Below are 7,138 nucleotides of genomic sequence, written 5' to 3' on the forward strand. Positions count from 1 at the left end.
AAACCTTGCCCCCGCCCCTGCTCCACTCCTGCCCGGCTCCCCGAAATCCGGAGCCCTCCGCCCCGCCCCATTATTGGCCACACCCACCAGCTGCACAGCCCCTGCTCAAGCCTGAACCCAGGCCACCCCAGCCCCGAGGCCTAATGCAATTGAGAACCCAAGGGGATGTGATGGCTATGTGTGTCCTTGACCCCTAAGACAGGGTCCTGGGCCGCCCCTGCTCCACTCCTGCCCGGCTCCCCGAAATCCGGAGCCCTCCGCCCCGCCCCATTATTGGCCACACCCACCAGCTGCACAGCCCCTGCTCAAGCCTGAACCCAGGCCACCCCAGCCCCGAGGCCTAATGCAATTGAGAACCCAAGGGGATGTGATGGCTATGTGTGTCCTTGACCCCTAAGACAGGGTCCTGGGAACTAGGGGTTGGGGGGCTTCTGCTAGCAAACCGACCTGAAGCCCTGTGCTCTCTCCTCTGAGGCCTCTGTGACCACAGGGCCACTGAGGAGAAGCCCTTGCTGAATTTAGGAAAGGACAAATCCAGAATATGTGGAGACTATTAGTAAGAGCGTCCTTAACCGTGCCCAGGGCCAAGAGGCTTACAGATGTTACCAGCTCCTACCACTGTGAGACCCAGGACAGCTCCTGGTCTCCCTGTGCCTCAGTTTCCCCCTTCTGTATTATGGGGCCTACCCGCTGGGGGTTAAGAAGACCGAAATAGCCCCTTAAGGTGGCAGCCAGCAGCTGTCAGGACTACTATTTTAGATAGGAACACAGAAGTAGGTGATAAAGAGCACAGCCAGAGACCCACGACAAGGCCACCTGTCCCAGCCACTCTCAGCCAAAGCCTAACCTCTTCCCCAGGGTGCAAACCCATGCTCTGAGCCTGGCTGAGGAACTGGGTCAGGATCTCTGCACAGAAAAAATCTATTTGAGGAATGCTTTGTGGCATCTATTGGAGGGGAGTGTGAGCTCTCCAAACCCCAGGCACTCCTTGGTCCGTGAGCCCTGGGAGGTCTTCAGACTGGAGCCCCCAGCCAGGAAGCAGGCCATGCAGGGACTGGGCTGACCAAGGTAGCTGCTTCATGGGCAGGTGTTTGGAAGGGCCTGCGCAGCTGAGGGTGGACAAAGAGTGCTAGCTCTGAACACAGAATTCATCCCATACTGAGCAACAGCTGTGAGCTTAGGGTCAAAATGACCTCTCTGAACACTACTTCTCAAATGAAGGTGATATCTGTGAATGGCATGTGGGCCTGAGTTCAAGTGCACAGGGCCGGAGAAGACATGGGGCACTTTAATGTCCTCGGAGACCTCCACCTAGCTGTGTTGCATGCAATGACTTCTAGTTGAAGATTTGTTGGCCACACTTGGAGAAGCCAAACCCCACTTTGCCAGTGTTCATTGCTAACTACCACCCTGTCCCTTTGGACTTGAGATGATACCCATTCCAGCTACTTCTTGCTGTTTTGTTTTGTCCACACCAGTTGTTTGCTGGAGGTTTGGGGCTGGAAAATGCGCTTCTTGAAGTTCTGGGATATACAACACCATTTAGCTTTCAGCTGGGGCTCTCTTATTATTCTTCAATCTCCCAAATGATCTGGCAGGACATGTTGGTGAGGGCTTTGCTCCATGACCCACAGACAAGGGATTTAGCCTGGGCCTATAGGAAATACAGTCAGTGACCCTCATGAGACCCATATTTCTGCTCTCCCATCACTATAGGCAGGAACTTTCCTGATCTTCCCCTGCCTCTACTGCCTGATCACTTCACTTACAAATTTATGAAGATCAGAAAACTTCCATTGATTATTCATCCAGCCCTGAATCTATCAGTACTGCGTTTCTTCCAAATTAAAATAATACCTCATTGCTTTTACAAAATTACTCCCTACTAAAAATATCCCCATCTGGCATTTCTGTATAAGCATTCAAATTGTTGTAAAGTTGATCCATGGTCTCATGGATGATAAACACTCAACTAATCTTCAACTATAGTCACCACTGAGGGAGTCACCCCAGAAATCCAGACCTCACAAGATAACTGCAGTCTGTGCTTGAGAACAGATGCATTTTCTTCCATGATAGACATGGAGGAGCCTGGTTTGTAATCAGTTCAAGTTCGTGCACAGAAGGTATAACCCTAATCTAAGAGTGGAAAGGAAAAGGCAAATGCCCCCACTCAGGTGTCCAGCTGATTCCTCCTTATGGCACTTCAGGCTGGATGTATCCAAGTAAGTTTGAGGATTGCCTCCTTCATATTGCTCACAGATACGTTCCAGCTCAAAGCAGTGTTGCATGCTTGAACTGCCACTAAAAGGGAGTGAATGAAGAGTAGACTGGAGAGAAGAGGTTTTCAGTTCTGACCAACAGTGGGAGCATAGAAAAGGAATTGTGGTTGCAGATGAAGCATCCATCCATCAGTTTGAAGGAACAGCCCAGCATCTCCCAAGTATGCAGGACTTTGCATGGGACCTGCAGCAGCATTTCCTTCTGCACAGCTGGCAAGGGTGTGGAGTGCCCGGGTAAAGAAATTTGAAGCTGAAGTCCTGACAGAAATAGCATCCCAAACCAAGTGTGTTGGTGGCCCCAGAGGATGGGCTCATTCACCCGCCATTTTAGCAGTGACTGTGAGCTCAGTGCTCTGCTCTGCAGGTCAGCTATGGTTCACTTGGGCCAGCTCACAGAAAACAGAAAAGGGGCCTGAGATTCCTAGAAGGCTCCAGAAAGAGGGGTTTGGAGTATGAAAGAGTCAGGAATTAGACAGGTCACCTACAAAACTGACTGTAAGGAAATTTCCTTTGAACTGACTGCTGATGTCCAAGACTAAAATCTCACTCCATTCCATTCCTTTGACTTTCATTGAATAAAATGTCAAATGGGCAAAAAGACAGATTGAGGAACTGTCCAGACTAAAGGAAGTTAAACACATGTAATGTGTGATCCAGGTGGGATTTGGGAGCCCAATGCTAAAGGACATTACTGGTTTTGGAAATTTTTTAATATAGACAGTATGTGGTATTTGGACAGTATATTTATACGAATAATATAAATGTTAAATTTCCTAAGTGTGACTATGGAATAGAAAGTCTGAACTCAGGAGCTCCACACTGAAATACTTGGTGTTAACAGACAGGATGTTTGAAAATTACTCTTAGTTTAGCAAAAATAGTAAATTTCTTCATCACATGTATTACATAATGCACACATACAGATGTAAGGGGAAAAACACAAAATGAATCAAGCAAGTCGATGAAGCTAGAAGAGTGTATGGAATTCAGTGTACTATTCCTGAAACTTCTAATAAATTTTCATCTGTTTTCCAAGAAAAACTTAAAAATAAAAGTTTGCTTATGCCTGGGCATGGTGACATATATACATATACATATATATACATACATATAGTCCCAGCTGCTTGGGAAGCTGAGACAGGAGGATTGCTAGAGCCCAGGAGCTCAAGCCTACCCTGGGCAACAGAGTGAGGTCCCATCTCAAAAAAAAAGTTTAGAACTTTAAAGTATCTCATTTTCTATTATTTTATGTTGATCACATGCATCACATAATTGGTATCACATATATCATGACAATTTTCATATTTCATTTATTGTAAGGTGTCATTGATTATAAAATGTCCTGTCTCAATTTCAGAATGGGAATGAAATAGAGCTCTGATGTTTTGTGACTCTAAGGAGAAGACCTGGACTTCCAGTCAGTTTCCATTCCAGACTGCTAACAATAGGTGATTAGCACATCTCTGTACAGAGAAGTAGAGACTCCCAGCAAATCTAGATGAAAGGTACTATGGAAGTAATAGATTGTAAGCAGCCAGATACAGGTGACCATCAGCTTTTCCAGCAATGGGGGAGGGATCTTATCACCACAGGAAGAATCTGGCCCCTATTTGATCCCTAATTCACGTAAGAGACAATTAAGTTGCAAACCATCACATCAAAATTAATGCTATAGTTTGAGTTTTATTTCTGCTGTATTTTTGTGTGTTTAATTTATAAATGTTTTTCTTTTATAGTGGCAAAGCTGATATCAACTTAGATGTTTGTGTTTGTGTCATTTAGATTGTTCCAACAGCAGTAACTAAAGTCAGCAAGGGTGCCACTGAATGTGCCTGGCCTCTGAAGCCCAGACTTCTGAAGCCCTGTGACAGTTTCCTCATCATTTGTGGACAATCACATGGGGTCTCTGTGCTCTGCCCCAAGCTAGGCATCAGCATGGGCCACTACAGAACAGTATGCACTCATGTATATGTGTGCGCACACACACACACACACACACACACACACACACACACACACACACACACACACACTCACTCTTACACATGAATCCTCTGTTCATGTGTCCTGGTGCCTGGCTTAGAGATCTGGACATGGCCTTTCTGTGAGCCTCTGGGTTCCATTTTTCCTACAGCTCAGCACAGTCTCCTCATTTTTATGCTCAGCTATTTCCTTTGGGCCTTTTCCTTGTCTTCCCTGGGCGTTGGAGCTTTGGAGGCTCAGAGCACCACCACACACTCACACACCCAAGTCTTTGTGCAAACTCTCTGACTTGTACCCACAGCACACTGCTTGCTTGGGGACAATGCTCTAAACTGGCTAAAAGTCAGCAGCTGAGCCCCAGATGTACTTATGTTTTCCCAACATTCATGTCCGTGGACACTTACAGGCACTCCCCATTCATGGTACACCCATGCTTCTAAGGACCCTCAACCAGGAAGCCTGCCTATTTATACGGGGCACCCACAGAAGTCTTCCCCTGCTGCCTTTTCACTTTGGGCTCCTGCTCTCCAAGATCTGCCTTAAGACCTCTTGGGCCATCATCATAAGTGCCACAGTTTGAATCTTAAACAACCAGAATACATTGTCTCATGGTTCTGGAGGCTGAAAGTCTGAAATCAAGGGATTAATCTGACACCTTGATCAAAAGGTTGGTTTCTTCTGAAGCCTCTGCTTGTCCATCTTCTCTCTGCATGTTCACATGCTGCTATACTTTAGATTTCAAATGTTCCTCAAAGGTCCACATGTTGAAGACTGGTTCACACCTTAGTGTTACTATGAGAGCCTTTAAGAGGTGGAACAGGAGGTATTCAGGTCATTCATGGGGAATTAAAGGGAATTGTGGGACCCTCTTCTCTTCCTCTTCCCTCTTCTCACCAATCGGAAGATGAATGAGATTCCTGCCGCACATGCTCTGCCATGATGTTGTCTCCCAAGGCCCAGAAGCAACAGAGCTGGCCAATCGTGAGCCAAAATTTCCAAAATTATGAGCCAAAATAAAGCTTTTTTATTCACAAATTGATTATCTCAGCTCTTTCTTACAGTGATGGGAAGCTGACTTACATATACCCTTTCTGAGACTGACCAATGCACACCATCTTTGTACATCTGTGAGTCATAATTTCTTGCCACATCGCCAGTTATATTGAATTAAGGCCCATCCCTATGACCTCATTGTATCTTAAATACTTTTTTAAAGACTGTGACTCCAAATATAGTCACATTCTGAAGGATTAGGGGTTAGAGTTGCAACAGAGAGATTTGGGGAAGACACAATTTAGCCTATAACTGCATTCGTTACTGAGCATGTCAGAGACTGGATAGCCATGGAAAGGTCTGTTAGGATCTGATCATCCTTGTCAGTCCCCTGACTGAAACTCCCTTTGTGACATCATAATGCTAGTCGATGCATTGCATGTTATTCTTAACATCTGCTATCTGCTGCCTCTTCCCTGCCCCGTCCCCCATCATCTTTCTCATTTTTCTTCATCCTGCTTTAACTCCTTTCCTTTTATTTTCCTTGTATGGTCCTATTTACAGGATCTCGTACTCAGTGCTAAACTGACTGTATTTACTTTCTCAACTGAGCTTCCTCCGTGGTTCTTTTCACCTAAAGCTCTCAACTTTTGTGAGAAATAAGGACATACTTCCAAGAAAACTTGGGCATTTTACTGTATTGTGCTGGCTGGGCCCTCATTTCCACTATAAATTTCTCTTAAAATTGAATTTAACTTTTCACTTTTAAAAACCAAGGAATAAGATGGTGAGAGGTGGATTTGTCATAGTGAGGTATATAGACCACAGATATAAACAAAGAAGGACTCCAAAGTCATTTCAGAGTTTCATATTGTTACAAGTAAATGTTTTACTGCCTCTTATTCTAGAAGCCATACTTGCTCATACAGATGCCTCACAAAATAATATGAACTAGAGGGGGGAAAGGATCAATAATAACTAGAGATAATCACTTGGACATTTCACTGCATTTTCTGTATTTGCATGAGTATCTCTTTACCCAATTCTCTGCTTTGAATGTGTCCCCTAGCAGTTCATGGATATCTCCCCTAGCCCCGAATCCCTAGCAACCATCAATCTGCTTTGTGCCTCTATACATTTACGTGATTATTCAAAATACATAGAACCATATATGGCATAACCTTTTGTGTCATAATATTTTCAAGGTTCATTCATTTGTAGCATAGGTCACTTTCTTTCTATAGTTGAAGAATATTCCATTGTATGGAACTATACCACATTTTACCCATTCATCATTTGACAGATATGTAGGTTATTTTCATGTTTTTATATTATGAATACTGTTGCTATGAATATTCATGTGCGATTTTTTTTTTACATCAACCTGTTGTCATTCTTGGAATGTATACCTATATTTCCCTTAAGAATTTTACAGGGTTAGCACTTAAACAGATCTTTTCCATTTTGAGTTAATTTTTATATATGGTGTGAAGTAGGAATACAGCTCCATTATTTTGCAAGCAGATATCCACTTGTTCCAGTACCATTTGCTGATATCATTATTTCTCCTATTGTATTATCTCGGTACCTTGATTTAAAAAGCAACTGACCATAACTATATGAATGTTTCATATTAGCATCTTCTTTAATCATGATTGATCTTTCAATATGAATTATTAATTTTTCACTATCCTCAGTCAAGAGATGACAGAAACTCAGTCCTAGTGAATTGCTCCCTTTCACACTCTTTTAAATTTGGTTATTATTTTATGTTTATAAATGAGATTAATAGGTCATTTTTATTGCCATCTTTGTTAGTTTTTGTAATTTGGTTTATGTAAGTTTCATAAAATGAGTTCTATCTTTTCCTACAGTTTGGG

This window comes from Fukomys damarensis, unplaced genomic scaffold, assembly GCF_012274545.1.
Source record: "Fukomys damarensis isolate Sample0158 unplaced genomic scaffold, DMR_v1.0_HiC HiC_scaffold_1, whole genome shotgun sequence".
Taxonomy (NCBI): domain Eukaryota; kingdom Metazoa; phylum Chordata; class Mammalia; order Rodentia; family Bathyergidae; genus Fukomys; species Fukomys damarensis.